Below are 17,001 nucleotides of genomic sequence, written 5' to 3'. Positions count from 1 at the left end.
TCGCCTGGCCTGTGCTGCACCGTCCTCGCAGTTTTCCTTGTGCTGGGGCCCATTGTTGCACCGTCCGTGTCAATCCATCGTGTTGGGGGAAGCCCGTGGTATTTTCAGTACACTTTGCCAGCATCATAGTTCACAGGTATCATCCCCCGCCCCCCAGTCTTCCTGATTGAATGTCTGATTTTCACAAACAGCATGTCTGGTTCCCTTCACTGTCCACCATTCTTTCCCCTGTTCTGACATTCCTCTAAGGGCACTCTATTTCGATGCTGCGTTTGGTTAATTGTAATGGTCTCACAGAACTCACAGACAGCCACAGACAAATTTATTAGGTGACTTAACAGGATTCCACCACCCAGTATCAGTAAGCATTAAGGGTACAGTCCTTGGTTCAAAGCAATACCTGTCTTCAGGTAGCAGCCTTCTCTCTCTGGTCTCCAGTCTCTTACCCATGTGGCCCTTGGATGGCGCCTCTCTGGATCAGGAAGTCTACCATCACTCTGTCTCATAGCCCATTAGTCTTGGTTCCAATGAAGAGAAGCTAGCCCATCGTCTCAGGCTACTCAGCCTGAGTCTCCAGGTGACAGTCTCTGGTGTCTCTGGTCTAGCCTCTTCTACTTCAGGAAGAGATCTGGAATGCTCTTCAGATGGTCCTGGGGTTTCTCTGTGTGTCTGCGATGGCTCTTATACACACAGGGGGTTGTAGGGTGGGGGGCGCTTTGAGGGAAGCAGACGGCTTTATTGTTTTACTTATATCTTTTAGCAGCTCATTCTCCCAAGGAAACTGGGGGCATGACTTTGTCCACACCCTCGACTAGGTTGAAGTCTAAGGCTACATCACACCTTAATCCTGTCACAGAAACTCCCAAATGAGATTGTGGCCGCCGGCGTAGAGAATTATAATACACCACATAAATAATTTTGGCTAGAAGGGCCATGTTAATTGACTACATCTCACCTCTTATGTTATGATTAGTTGAACTTATTTACATTTATTTCTAAGTATAATGCTTGATGCTATCTTAATTTTTCATGCTTCATTAATTCAGTTTTAGAAACATTGAGTGTAGAAATCTGCAGGTGAATGTCACAGTTCTGGTGTTTCTAAAATCTTTTACACAGTAATTGAATTCCTGAACCATAACTTTTATATTGTCTTGGTCTTAGAAATGCACTCTGTTGCATTCTCCAACAAGAGTTCATTTCTAGATAGGCTAGAGTTTATTTTTAATGTATATCTGAATGCTCAGTGTTGATAAATCAAATGTATTCCAGCCACGAAGTCCCTGCCGAGTGAAATGGTTTGCCACAGCTAAAAGTCTGGCAAGAAAAGCAGAAACCATCAGGGAGTTAGCTTGATGCATGAAGGACTCACAGGAAACAAAATGGAATTGATGCGAGCCAATAGTAACAATTAACAAAGAATAGGTTGGTGCCAAAATGTTCCTGTAAGCTTATTTGGGGAACCTTTTTTTGCTTTATCAAACAACTTTTATTCATCTTTCTCATAAACAAAATGTCCCATTCATACTGTCAACATATATTTTCTAGGATTCAAGGAAGTTTTTTTTCCATACTTAGAATATATGTAAATGAATATATTTTTGTTATTATCTTTGTGTTCTAATTCTGACAGTTTGTATATTACTTAATGTAGCAGTGGTATATTTGAATTGGAACCTATCACAATACTCTGGGTTTTTTATTGGAAACATGTTTTTTTTTTGCTTTCTTCTCTTTTAATGTGCTGATATCCTTTTATAAAACAAAACCAAATACAAACTTATTCACGTTGGATCCACTCCAAATCATAAAGATCCTATAGGACATGGTGAACTGCCCCTTTGAGTTTCTGATTCTAAAGCTTTTTAAAGGAGCAGAGAGCCTCCTTTCCGTGGTTGCTACTTGTGGGTTTGAACTACTAACCTTGAATTTAGCAGCTAGTGCCTAACCCAGGTTGCCACCAGGGCTTCTTATCATTTCAATAAAGTGCCCTGGAAATTAATGTAAGCATAATTGATTTACTAGAGTCAACAATAAATTAATACTTTGACACTTCCAGAAAACTGAAATGATTACAAACCTGGTAGCACCATTTAGCTATTTTTTAGCCCATTTATAATTTTCTCCAATTTAATTTAATCCTGCATATGTTTTCAAGCACACAAAACATTATTACTGCTGGTCCGTACACTCAATGTTCATTTAGATTTACATAGACATGTACCCTTCTCAGTACTCTTAGTTTTTTGCATGTTGGTGGTGGAGTGGGGATGCCATTATGTGGATTCAGACCACAATCCCCCTATGCACAAATGATCCACACACTGCCTTGATTGTTACCATCCTCACAGTGCTTCCTATGTTTGATACCATGGCTTCAGCCACACGACTATTGTTTGATCACATTGTTGCATTTCCAAACCTAAATCTGGGAGAGCTTTTCTTCTGCTGAAGAATTCTTTTCATATTCTTTTTCTTTCAGGTGACCAATTGTAGTTGTTGACAAATTCTCTCAGTTGTTGTTTAGCTGATAAATAAATATTTATAACAGTAGCTGAAGCACATTACTCATAAGGTTGGTTCCCTAAGCAATGTGTTTGCATCTGTGAAAATGGTTAACTCTTAAGCTTTTGGGATTAGTTCTGCCATTTTAATTTTAGGTATGCTTCTTTTTAATTTTAGATCCTGAGCATTTTTCATTCATCTGTATGTCCAAGCTTCAGTCTGGATAATTTCTACAAATATGACTTCCAATTCAGTAATAGTTATTTTGTTTCTACATTTTATGTTAACTCTGTCTACTTGGATTCTTGTTCTGATGTTTTCATTTTATTCTTTAAAAAATTCAAATTATAGTTCTGTGGTGAAGTTCTCTATTATCTCTATTCTAGAAACTATTGAAACTACTTCTTTGTCATCCATAGTGATTGTTAATCTCCGATGCCTGTAAGTGTGTTTCTATTGTCTTTATTTCTTTCTCCTGACCTTTGATTTGGTTAATTGAGTTGATCCCAACTCATAATGACCCCACACAAGATTGCAGAGGCTGTGAATCTTGATGGGAGCAGCCTTAGCTTTCTCCTGCACATCAGCTAGTGGTTTTGAAATACTGGCCTGTGGTTAGCAGACCAAGGTATAATCCGCTATGCTACCAGGGCCACTGCGTACTACTTGGTTTACACAGTAGCACATTCTTGAAATGCTGGATATTGAATATGTGAAAGTGTAGCAACTCTGGATAAAGGTGTCCCTTAGAGGGGAGAGTTTATTCTTTTCAGAGTAGGAGCAGATTGCCTTGTTACAGAATCTAAGACAATCATATTTCAGAAGACAGATTTTATTATTTGTTTTGCCCTCATTTCTGAAGTGTGGCCTTTCTGGGTTTTCAAAGGAAGTCGTTGGTGCTTCCTAAACTTTCTCCTTTTATGAAAGTTCCTGAATTCCAACAGTTAATGTGTCCATTCCTGTGAATCTGCAGCAATTTCTACTAAGAGTTTAGCTTCATATGGTATATTTATTTTGGCTTCTTGGCCGCCTATCTTTGTAGCCTATGAATCAACAACTGTTTGGAGAGGTGAAGTCTTAAAGACTGTTTCATTCCCAAGAAGAACCCCCCTCCCAGCAGCCTTTTGACCTGGTCGCTTTGGTTTTGTTAGATGCACTTAAAACTCTTGTGGTGGTTTTCGTAACTTTTGGCATTTATTTTAAATTTATTTAGCTTTGATGCTTTTGTCTTGCCGGAGGGGGGTTGATCTGAGCAGTTCCACTTTATTGTGGAGGAGGCGGCGATGGTGCTAAGTGCCTCAGGCTGGCTCCTTCTCACAGCAGCCTTGCATGCAACAGAGTACAAAACGCTCCTTTCAATATCCCTGTCACATTTCTGAATGCATACTTTTCCCGTTTTCAAACCTTTATAAAATGGAATTAACCTTTGTTTTATATGCTTTAAAAATTAACAGAGCAAGTGTTTTGCATGAAGAAAAACATTTTGTAGAGAGGACATGATTTCCTACTTTTTTGATTTAGAGTTGTATTGTGTGTAGAGTTATATTGTCCAGTTTACCCAGAATGCTAATTTACAGAATAAACAGGAGGCTGCTACTGTTTTCAGACAACAAATAGAAATGGTAGAGAAGATAAACAATATTAGAAGGATAGACTATGTAATTGACACTAAGAATAACTGTTCCCATGAAGGGAGGAAGCATTGAAGGTAAAAAACCCCAAACCACACTCACTGGCATTGTGTCCATTCCCATTCATAGTGATCCTAGTTAAGGTTGCTGAAGCTGAAAATCTGTACGGAGTGGACAGATCATCTTTCCTCTGGTGAACAGTTGGTGGGTTTGAACAATGGACCTTGCGGTTAGTAGCCCAACACCTAGACCAATTAGAATAAAAGAGCTATGCAATATCAAGGAATGCTGTCCTGAGCGTACATATAGTCCTGTATAAATCAAGTCCTATACCGTCAGTGAAACTTCAGGGACATCTAGGTCTTTTGTAGAAGACATTCATTGCGATTGGATTTACACATTATAAAGGACTACAACCAAGAAAATGTCTAAAAAGTCACTAAATGAGCATGGAAAATGTCTTAAGAGCAGATAAATGAGTATTATATTTGTTATTTAACAAATTAGACACAATTATTATATTGTGTTTGTTGTTGATTTTGAGGGGAGCTGATATTGAACTTACTATGTAGAATTAGTCAAATATCTTTTCTTTTCTCAAAGAACTTTTGAAAACATTTGCTTAATATGTTTTCTTATAGCCTGGAATTGCTTTTGTAATATATTATACCGTACTTATCCAATTTCAATATTAGTATTCACATTGTATAGAAACGAGGACTGGGTAGGGATAATTCAATGTGACTTTGAAGTTCCTTGACGTGTATTTCTTAAGGTTGATCTATTTGAAGTAACACAGTTCTGAGCTTTCTCATGATTTTCCTAGACATTTGTTGGTGTCCTTAGGTGTCACCCATAGCGGCCCCGTGCACAATGGAAGGACACGCTGCACGGTCCTGCACCACCCTCACAATTGTTCCTGTGCCTGAGTCCATTGATCAGCTACTTTGTCAATCCATCTTGTCACAGGTCTTCCTTTATTTTTGTTTGTTTGTTTTGCTGCCCCTCCACTTTACTAAACATAATGTCTTACTCCAGGGTTTGATCACTCCTGACGATCGATGTGTCCAAAGTATGTAAGATGGTCTTTCAATCCTTGCCTATAGGCGTGCTCTGGTCTTACTTCTTCCAATACAGATCAGTTTGTCCTTTTAGCAATCCATGGTACTTTCAATATTTGTCTCCAGCACCACGATTCAGATGCATCTATTCTGGGAGAGCAGTCTTCCTTATCCAGTGTTCAGCTTTCACATGCATGTGATGCAATGGAGAAGACTGTGGTTGGGTCAGGTGCCCTTCAGTCCTCAAGGTAACATCCTTGCTCTTTAGTAATCTGAAGAGGTGTGCAATTGACCTTCTTGATGTAACCCAACTTTTGATCTCTTGACTGCTGCTTCCATGAGCTTCAGTTGTGGATCTAAGCAAGACAAAAATACTTGACAACTTCAGTTTTTTTCCAGTTATCATGATATTTGATTCAGCTGGGAGGGTTTCGGTCTCCCTTACATTGAGTTGTAATCCATACCGAAGGCTACAATCCTTGACCTTCACCAGCAAGTGCTTTTATTCCTGCTCACTTTCAGCAAGTAAGGTTGGGCCTTCTGCGTACCGTAGATTGTTAATAAGCCTTCCTGCAATCCTGATGCTGTATTCTTCTTCATATAACTCAGCTTCTTTAATGATTTTTCTCAGCACATAGATTGAATAAGTATGGTGAGAGGATACAACCTGAATGCAAACCTTTTTGAATTTAAGCCATGCAGTAATCTCTTGATCTGTTCTCACAACTGCCTCTTGATCCATGTACAAGCTCTGAGTGAGCATAAAGAAATGTCAGGAATTCCCAGTCTTCTCAAGGTTATCCACAATTTATTGCAGTCTCCACTACAAGTCAAATGCCTTGGCATAGTCAATAAAACACAAGTCAACTTTTTGTTGTTGTTGTTATTCTCTGCTTTGGCCCATGATCCATCGGACAGCAGCAAGGGTTCCCTTGTTCCACATCCTCTTCTGAATTCTGCCTGTACTTCTGGCAGCTCCCTGTTCATGTACTGCTGTAACCCTAGCAGCTTAGCAAATGTCACAGTGAGATTCATTACTTTTAACTGGGGACCTGGAGTTTGTTGTCACGACTGTGAGAAGGGTACAAATTGACATCTAGGAAGTGGAAACCAGAGATGCTATTAAACATCATAAACCAAACAAGGTTGTCTATTACGTTGAAACACATCTGCTCAAAACGGCAGCAGCGCCAGGGGGAAGAACTCTGCTCTAAAATGCCATAAAATAAATCAAGCTTTTAGAAAAAATGCACACACCTCTATCCCTATTCAACTTACATTATAAATGCCTAGTATTTATCAGATATGCATTCACTTAGAGATAAATAAGAGAAAAGATAAACTAAGTATATGTTTACAAAGTAAAAAAAAATTCATGCAAAAATATTTATTTGATTATAATAACAAAGCCCCCCCAAGAGTTTGTGTCAATATTATGTTCACAGCATTCTACAATGCATCTCATGAAATATTCAGTAATAATTTGTGAGATTTACTTGACACGAGAAAGAGATTTGTGTTGGTGAGAGAGAAATACGAAATTGCATCAAATGGGGGTCAATGAAGGCTTTTTGTTGAAGAAGTGGAAGCTAATCGAAGTTGGCTGTAAGAGATGTGGCCTACCACATGGGAATGGAAATAAAGTCTTATCATGTGGAGCCTTAGTGGCCTAGTGGGTTAGTTTGGTGGATAGACACAATGTTAACAGTTTGAAACCCTCAACCAATCCATGGGAGAAAGGTGAGGCATTCTACTTCAGTAAAGATTTATAGTCTTCGATACTACTCCTGGGGCAGTTTAACTCTGTCCTATAGGGTCACTCTGAATAGGAAGACACTTGATGGCAATGAGCTTAAGTTTTGTTTTGGGTGTTAAAGTTGGTGTTTGAAGTTTCAGGTGCTTTTGTTTACTCTGGCTATTAAATTCATAATCTAGAAACTTTCCGTTGAGCACCTATTTCTACTGTCGCCTTTGTGTAACTGCTGTTACTGACTTACTAATTGCGATTACAGAAACTTGCTTTAACTCCATAGATTGCTTATTTTCCAGAAAAAGTAAGTAAAATACCAAGTTAATTCTTAAGACATTTTAGCTTTTAATAGTTAGTGGAAGCATTTTCATATTTCATTAGATGGAGAAAATTTGAAGTTTAAGGAAAGGATGATTTGAATTTACTTGCTTGGAAGAACAAAATTTGAGTTTCAAATTTGAGGGAAAAGAGAGAAAATGTAAGGGAGCGTTGGAAGAGAATGTTTTTGTGGAGACAGTCATTTTCAAATATTAGTGTTTGACCTTTACAATAACATTTGATGAGAATATTTCTATCACAATTACCTAAAAGGGAACGGAAACCTGGTTGTTTTCCAAGTGTCACTCAGCACCTAATTGGGGAGATGGGACTTGAGTTTAGAATCTTTACAGCAAAAGTGAGTGGTGTTTCCTGAACTCATGTGACAGAGGATTGTGTGCTTAATTGCTGTTCATGACTTCATTAAATCTACTTTATCTGAGTGATTTGATGGAGGTGACAGATGAAAAATGAGAAAACATTCCTGTTGAGGAACTCACAATACAGAGTTTATTGTTAACATAGAGTGAATGCAGTGAGATGTTAAAAATATATAAAGTTACCTAGAGAATACATTTTTTCCATAGTAAGTATTAAAATATTGATTTCTTAAGAATATTAATTATAGAAATTTCAGTCTATTTATTTTCACTGAATTTAGTATTACTATTCCCTTAGTTTGATCTTTAATATATGAAAAATGAGAATCATATGTTGAAATATTATTTTATACTTTGACTTTCTCTATTATTTTTTATCCAGAGATTCTTAATACTACTTATTTATGCAAAATATTAATAAGACCATGTATTTTAATTTAGGTATCAAATTACCATTTTAACTACCTCTTCTTTGTGTTCTTGAGTACTAAGCAGGCTCAACTATCATGTGAGTTAGGCTTCTTCACCACTCTCTTACTAAATAAACCGTTTTTGTTAGTGTCTCTGAAAGTCTTGACTCCTCGGAAAACCTGAGCTTCATCATTTTAGCTGAAGTGTTTTCAAGACTTCTTGAAATGCTCTCAGAGGAGCTTGTTTTGAACTTTAATTACAAGTCACTTCAACATATTTTTCATAACATTATCCCAAATATGTTTTAGCTTGAAAATATACTTTCTTTAATGGTAAATCATAAAATACATCATAAGAGACATTCCACATAGTAGGTTGTTATTATTTCTAAGAGTTATTACAAGAAGAAAAATACAGGAATATATTTTTAGAAAGTGAGAGTGTTTGATGATTATTTTAATAATCATAATGAAATAGAATGTTTTAATACATCTTTATTTTCCCATTTTTAAACAGTATGACTTCCTCAGCCGGATATTAGTAAAATAATTTTGCAATGACTTCTATTGTGTTTGAATGACAGTTGATCATATAAAGCTGTACAAAATGATCTTTAAAATTGTTTTATAAGGATAAAAGTAAGTTTTTTTAAATGAAAAGTTGTTTAAAATACACCAACTTTACTGAGTGCATACACTAGTGCCTAAGAAAAAACACTGAAAAAACGAGAGGGAGAGAGAAAGTCGTTAGCATCCCTTTGTTTACCTTGTGGTAAATTGTGGCTTAGTGTGAATGAGATGTAAGGTAGAATGTATGAAGAAGGAAGACTGAATATAGTCAAATTCTATTATCTCAAATCATAACATCTTTTTTTTCTTGTAGAGTAAGCATTTTCTAAAGCCATGAGGAATTCTATTAAAATGGTTTTATGAAATAAGGATTTTGCTTCTCTTTTCAACCCCACGCAAGTCTTCCAAATCCTATCTTTATAATAATGACTTCCATGTAATTAATGGGACTCAAATGGCCTGGGCTCGAGAGATTTGTCTTCTTGTTTGCTCTATTCTTCCATTTCTTCCTGCCCCTCTCCTGTGTTCTCTTGGTATAGATTACCACTATTTGTTCAAATAATTACCCTCATTTGAGAAAAAAATGTGTTATGTCTAATTTTAAAACATACATGCATGTTAAGAAAATCTACTTTAAAAGTTACCCACTCTTCTGATTATGGATTTATGCTTAACAGTGAAAATGGGACCTGTGAAAATATTTTATAATTTTAGGTATTCTCAGTCCCAATAGCCATGTCTACTAGCTTAGAAACAATATCAGGAAGCAAAAGAATAATCCTAGAATACAAACAATATGTTTTACTCATGCCTAGTTTATATGAATGTAGACTTTGTAAGATGGAATACTTTTGTAGCACCCATTTATCCTAACCTAAATAAACAAAAATATTTGTTCTTCAGTAGTTGCTTTTAGGGAAAAATTGTTTACCTTGAATTTTTTTCTTTTTTTTTGGCAATAAATATTTTAATTTCATTTCATGTTTGTTTTGGGCTGATGATGACAAATCATTTTCAAGTTTATGTCTTTTCCTTTAAATACAGAGTTAAGCCACAAACAGGTATATCCAAGACAAATTAATCTCACACCTACACGCTGCTGTGGGAATCTTCTGACATGAACGCTAGGCGGGGCGGGAAGACTTTCTTAGGTAGCACCATCATGAGGCCTAGGGGGAATCAAGGAGGACAGGCTCTCACACCTGTCTCCATTCACATTTACCTGGGACCAGAGTGGGCAGGGGACCCCAGGTGACAGCTCTGGAACCCGTCCCCCTGGATTGAAGATCAACAGTAAACCAGTTTTGGGTGGGGATGGTGGTGTGAGGCAACTGCTCCTCTTGCCTTCAAGCCAGTCAGTCAAGGTGAAGACTTTTCACCTGCTTCCACAGGAAGCCCAGCCCACTGCCCTGTGGCACCTGGCATCCTGCCTGAGACTGGAAGAGGTGGCCATAGGGTGGACCCCATACATCCAGACTAGTAGATTCACCTATCAGTTGATGGCTGCTGCTTCACCGGAAGGCCACCGGTAGTCTGTCACTCGCAAGGCTTCAGCAGCAGGTCTGTACCTTTCCACCCAACACAACCAGGTGGGGTGGGAAGGAAGTAGGGCAGGGAAGTCATTCTGGGGCCCACTACAAAATTTTATTTTTGATTAGAATAGAGTACCATCTCAAGTCTTTCCTAGCCCCCCAAAATATAATCCCCAATCCCCCCACCCCCACCCGCTGCAATTTCACTCATTTCAAGATCTATGTACATATAAGTTGTTTTCCGTGGTGTTCCCCCGCCCTTGTCTTTTCTTTTCCTTTTTTAAATGATTTTTCTTCGTCTTTTTTTCTTTTAAAATAAATTCAGAGTTCACATTTCTATAAAGAGTTAAACCCAGTTTCCGGAAACCTGCCCTGGCCGGGGTGGGGTGGGCGGAGGCGAGAGCCGCTCCGCCCTCCCTGGGCCCATGTCTTGTCCAGTCTGATGACCTTCTCTGATTTGCTTCGAGGTGCCAAAAACAAAAAGGGAAAAAGCGGCAGCCGATGGAAGAGTGAAGACCCGCGGCTGGTGCCGGGGCGGCAGTAAGCTTTCGAGAAGTAAGCAGAGGGGAAGACTAGCTGACTGCAAAACCTTCTTTAAAAATATTCATACACTACAGCGCACGCGCAGGGAGAGCAAGAGCTTGGAGACGTCCCGGCGTCGTGCGTGCCCTGCGTACGTCTGCGAGGTGGCGTCGGTGAGGTGGCGTTGGCGTCTTCCTGCGTGCACCTGCCGTCGGGGGCGGGGCTTCATGGAGGGGCGGAGTCCTGGCTCCTCAGTCGGAGGCGGGCGGTACCTCTAGGCTTTCCGTAGTCCGTGGTGTTTGCCTCTTTCTGCTAAAACCTGCTCGGGGTCTGGGACCGTGTGCGCGGGAAGCACAAACGCTCGGCTTGTATGCAAAAAAGGTACACAAAACAACGCAGATATAAAAGTTTTGGTAATATAAGGCTATCTGTACAAGCCCACCTTGGAAACCTGTGACAGATTATTTAAATACCACAGTGAAAAGGCATCTTAATATATATATATTTAAAAACATCTGAAGTCATCCACTAAGATTTAAGTGTGTAAAAAGGGAAAAAATTAAAGAAAAATAAAGGGTGGGAGCCAAAAAATTAAGAACCCCGACTCCCTTTGAGGGAGGGCACTTTGTCCAGCAAGGCCGGAGGGTCAATGCTTCAGCCACGGGTCGGCCTCGATGGAGGCCTTGCTGCGGTCCCGGTCGTCGGACAGCAGCTCCTCGCCGGCGGCGATGTCCGGGAGGCCACCAGGCTGAGGTGCGGCACGCCGTCAATGTCCTGCAGCTCCGTCCGGCAGTTCCCGCACTCGCTGTGGTGGATGAGTCGCCCCCGCCGGTCTGGCGGGTGGCATCCCCGCAGTAGGTTTTGCTTAGATACTGGAAATTGTACATGGAGCAGCCCGTGGAGGGGTCCTGTGCGTACACGGCTTCTGCTTCTTGGCGTCGGTGATGGCAATGAGGTCCCCGTGGTACTCCACCACAAACTCGCCCCTCAAGAACTGCTTGGTGGCAATCACCCCCCGCCTTTGCCATTGATGCGGTCAATCTTCATCCCTTCTTCCTTCCCGCTTTCAATCAGCTCGTCGATTCTTCTCCTCTCTTCAGACTGCAGTTCCATCTGGCTCTTTCTGGAACCCCTTCGGACAGGGTAGAAGTCTGTGAGTTTGTGGTTCTGTTGTGTTTTGCCTGGAGCTTTTTTTCTAGAGGTCGGTTTGCCCTTGCCGGGCTTTTTCAGGGTGGGCTTCGTAATGGGGTTGGTGGAACCACCAGTCGAGGTGGGAGTTTTGGGAGGTTCTGCTGCTTCAGATTTTTGGTTTGGGAAAGGGACCAGTGGGCCTCTCCTACTGTCTTTGACCTTCTGTTCCTCGGCCTTCACGGGGCTCCCAAGGGCGCTCCCAGTGTTTCGCTTTTTGTCTCGTTTCCGGTAGATTCCGGCTAAAGGTTTCCCCTGGCATTTGACTTCATGATGTGCAACTGAGTTCTCTTCCTGAAGTGGGGATCGCATTCCAGAGCACTTGTTCAGGCTCATGTAGGAGTAAATCTTGGACTGCCCCATAAACAGGTTCTCCTCTCGCCATGGCTCCGATCTGTCACTGCCCTTCGAATTTTTTTCTTAAATGAATGTGTCCTCCCATATTCCAAGCTTTCTCTCTCTTTTGAAAGCAGAGTTTATTCCATGTAAAAATATTTTCTGAGAAAGGCAAATGAAAAGTGAAATCACTGGGAAGCCAACCAATCAAATAATAGAGGAGTCATTGCTATAATCCTTTTTAGAGTCAGTGCTGTGTACCATTTTCACAGTTACATTCATGGAAGCAGATGCAACCACAAGGTTTAATGCCACTCTGTGGGGACGTGAGGATGGTGAGACTTTGTCTCCGGCACTTTGGGCATGTTACAGGACAGACCAGTCCCAGGGAAATGGCATCAAGGTTGGTAAAGTACAAGGTCAGCAGACAAGGGGAGGATCATCAGGGCAGTGAACTGACCCTGCGGCTACGGGGCTGGGCAGGCACGGGGTTGATTCTGTGGTACACGGGGGCACCACGAGTTTGCACCTGCTCAGCAGTCACCAACAGCAGCAGGTGGGACCGCGGGGGAGGGCAGTGGAGGGGCCAGCTAAAGGAGATAAAGATACTCTTTGCCCTGATAATCCGGCAGCTAACAACATCTGGATAGGATAAGTTCAAAAATAGTATATGCATGTTGTTTAGATGTGTGCATGTCAGGAAAACAAATATCTAATACAGGACATGATTGAGCTATGGAGTTACTGGGCATATGTATTAACTTGGAATTAAATAAATTAACATGAATATTTAAAAATAAAATGCAAAAGGAAAGAGATGGACTTAAAAGAACAAAGTGCTTGCCCTGTGTCTGGGAGATGAGACCAGGAGTCATAGTGCTTGTTAGGTCTTTTAATACTCCTTTTAATATATTTAAACTATTTAATTTTATGGAATGTGAACTATATGCCAATGAAACTGTTAAAACATTTTTAATTAATAACTTAAAATGTAAAATGATTTCTAGTACTATTGATCTGAAAAAAAAACCACACCAAATAATTTAATACCATGGATACAGGTATTTGATTTTGAGGTATGTTTTATTTTGAGGCATCAATTTTATGAAGTACAAAAATTTAAACAACACAATAATCATCATGAATTGGACATAAAAAGCCTTGTCTAATCTGTGTCCAGCTCATTTTAAATATACTATGGCAGGCATATATATTTGTGTTCAACATTTCATAGAAAAATTGGAGTAACAAATATAATCAACTGAGAATAAGTCAATTTAGATATGCATTTTAAGTGAAACCTATACATTGTTCAGTGAATTTAACACATCTGCTGAGTTGCCAGAATTATTATCTTTAACAGCAGTGATGAATAATAGTCAAGATAAACATTTCTGAAAATTAAAAATAAATGCCTCATGGCACTGATTTTCATAAAGCAGATTCCTAAATATTTTATGGCTGCTGGATTTAATAGAAGTAACCATGGAAACTGTCTTATAATTCTGTGTAGTTGAATGAGATTTAAAATAGCCATTTTAAAACATAAACACTTTGACAGCTGTAAGAATATTTACATTTCCTCGCATTTTGGTTTGATATTGTACTGCTTAGAAAATGAGAAAAATAAACTTTAAAACAGAGAATAAATTCTAGATATTCTTGAAATTCCAATGAAATACCCTAGAACTTTGTTGATCTGTCTTTATACATTAGCCTGCATTTTGGGAAGTGTTGAAAAACTTCCCAAATGATAAGATTTCAGACATCTTGTCCAGGTTCATGGGATTTAACTTTGCCTTCCCTCCCCCCACTATCTGCACACTCGATGTCTTCTGCACCTCTCGCATCTCCCCTTCTGAATCTACCTGATTTACTTACGTTTTAAACAGGTGTTTTTGGAGACATATGATCAATGTGCTTGGATGCTCTGAAGAATATCTTCAGCGAAGCAGTATTTCATTACGTCCCTCAGTCATGACACACTAACCACCTTATCGGAAGGGAATTTAACTGACTTGTCGATGACCAGGACTCAATGGGCACGGAGTTGAGCTCCAGGCATAATACCTGTGTTCAAGATAGGAAGAGGCAGGTTAACGACGGCCTTCTCTTCTGGGCTCACCGTCCCCTGGAGGAAAGCATATTTTTAGATTTCCTCAGCAAACAGAATTCCGGTTGTTTCATGATCTGAGATTGGGTCTTCTGGCACCTTCTAACTTTAGGGAAGATGAAAAACATTAAAATAAAAAATTTAAACTATTAAATTAAAATGAATGCAGCATTTTCAGCATCCGTATATGATGCGTAAAGGCAATTCAATGCTCATTGTCATTGGGAGGTGTTGACTCATCGTGACCTTGCAGGACCAGATTGAAGTGTTCTTTAGGGTTTCCAGGCTGTAATCCTGCTTGAAACCGACTGTCACTTCTTTGTCCTACAGATTGACTGGGTTGATCCGGGTAGTCACTATGCTACTAGAGCTCCTCGGGAAGGGAATAGAGGGATGGAGATGACATTTCTATAGTTAATTAAAACTGTGTCTCCTGGAAAACTAATAATTAGAAGGATGGCATAAACGGACATCCTAAGTGTACCCAGTATACTTTTATTTAAAGGAACTATCCAATTATTGTCTTGAAATAAACAGTGTCTTAGATCTATAGTCTAAGGTCCCTGAATAAATGTTCACATGATGAACACATTTTTAGTGTCAACCTATAGCAAATAAAACCAAAATGTCCACAGAAACCAGGCAGAAAATGCAGTGCTTCAGAATGAAAGATACAGCAATCTCTTAAGGAAGAGGGAAAGAGATAATAAATATTAATGCACCTGAAGATTAATGAATGAATCAATCAGCATTAGTATCCATTTCTGATATTCATGACAAGTGGAGCATCAAGCTGAGTTCCAGAAATGTCAGTGGAATTATTGTAATACCTGAGTTTATTCCTCTGTCATTCTCAGTCTGTCCTGTCCTACTGAGGACTAGACCTCATTTTGATTTTGTGTCTAGAGCTGAGAAAGCCAATTCTTCATTTACTACTATTTCTCTAATCATACATCTTAAACAATGACACCCACATTTATTGTTTCAAAATTAATATATCTAAAGCACGACTTTCAACCTCTGTAAGGAATTGAGTCTGAGGAACTCACAAGGTCAGTGAGATCCATCCTGTGCTATATGGTTGCGATGTGTCACAATCAACTGGATGGCAGGGAGTTTGTGTGGGGTGAGGAGGGTCCCCCACAAATCATCACAGGTCCAGTAGACGCAATTGCACAGCGATAATAAGTAAAGATTATAGTAAAGGTATAGAGAGCATGAGAGATAGAAGAGAAATATTGAGATAAATGGAGTCAGACACATTCGTGCCCCCAGATCCGAGAGCAGGAGAGCCTCAACTTTATTGTTAACCAAGGGTAACATCTCCTTCAGGGGGCATAATTATAGATAACCACACGTCACAGTGTAATTCTGGTCATTTTTAATTGGTTAAAATAAATATAATTGTCCATGAATATTACAAAAACTTGCTGTGATCTAAAGAATTAAAAGATAATTTTCCCCTGCTCCTGGGTGACTTTCTTACATGAACCATTCCCATAGTGATCAAATTTTTATAATTAATCATGCACATTTTAATTCAAATTTATTTTCAGGTAATTTGTTTTGTTTTCTTTTTGTTGCATTCCGCTTACCTTTTCAAACAAAATTTAAAAAATTGATGTACTAGCAAATTTACTGATTTTTAATCTTTAGCGATCAGTTGAAGGTAAACTATGGTTTTGAGATCACTATGACCATACAGGACAGAGTAGAATTTCCCCGTTGTCTTTCCAAGACTGTAACCCTTTATGGGAATAGAATGGCTAATTTTTCTCCTAAAGAGGGCTGGTGATTTTGAAGTTCATTCTAAGAAGCAAGCATAACCCCAACTTGCAAACCAAGTAATGACCACATAAAGAGAGAAAATTACAGACCAATATCCCTCGTGAACATAGAGGTCAACAATCTCAACAGAATTCTGGGCAATAGAATCTCACAACATATCAAAAAGAAATTCATCATGACCAAGTGGAATTTTTACCAAGGATACAAGAATGATTCAACATGTGAAAAACAATAAATGTGATCCACAATATAAACAAAACAAAGATTAAAAAACTACTTGATCATATTCATAGATGCAGAAAAAGCATTTGACAATATTCAAACCATTTCTGATAATAACACTCAATAAAATAGGAATAGCAGGGGATCGAATGATCCTTTCACAGGGATTGCCTGATTCATCACAGTAGCAAAATGATAGTTATGAAATAGCAATGAAAATAATTTTATGGTTGGGAGGTCACCACACATGAAGCTGTATGAAAGGGTCGTGGCCTTAGGAAGGTGGAGAACCTGCTTTAGGGACTTCCTTTCATGGCCTCAGACTTTACCAAGCATGATGCACTTCTCTAGGAACTGGTTTTTCCTGACAGATTGTCAGAAATATGTAAGACCAAGTCTTGCCATCTTTGCTTCGGGGAAGTACTCTGGCTGTACTACTTTGAAGCAAACTAGTTGGTCATTTAGGCAGTCCATGGTACTTTCAGTAGTCTTTGTCGGCATCACCATTCAAACACATAGCTTCGTCTTCAATTTTCCTTATTCATTATCCAACTTTCACATGCATATGAGGCAATTGAAAGTACCATAGCTTGGGTCAGGTGTGCCATCGTCCTCAAAGTAATGTCACTGCTTTCAACACTCCAACGAGGTAGTATGCAGATTTACCCAATGTAA

General features: G+C 39.3%; 1 protein-coding gene and 1 pseudogene across 1 annotated transcript in view; one reads left to right on the top strand and one right to left on the bottom strand.

The window, feature by feature from the left end:
- The window catches only part of CNBD1 (cyclic nucleotide binding domain containing 1), a 308,432-nt gene that overhangs the window by 56,370 nt on the left and 235,061 nt on the right, over positions 1 to 17,001 (top strand). The window lies entirely within an intron of this gene.
- LOC142448718 (N-lysine methyltransferase KMT5A pseudogene) lies at positions 11,326 to 12,254 on the bottom strand (annotated as a pseudogene).

The sequence above is a fragment of the Tenrec ecaudatus genome, chromosome 5 (genome assembly GCF_050624435.1).
Source record: "Tenrec ecaudatus isolate mTenEca1 chromosome 5, mTenEca1.hap1, whole genome shotgun sequence".
NCBI lineage: Eukaryota > Metazoa > Chordata > Mammalia > Afrosoricida > Tenrecidae > Tenrec > Tenrec ecaudatus.
Note: the sequence above shows the minus strand (reverse complement) of the source record. Positions and strands in the feature narration are given on the sequence as shown.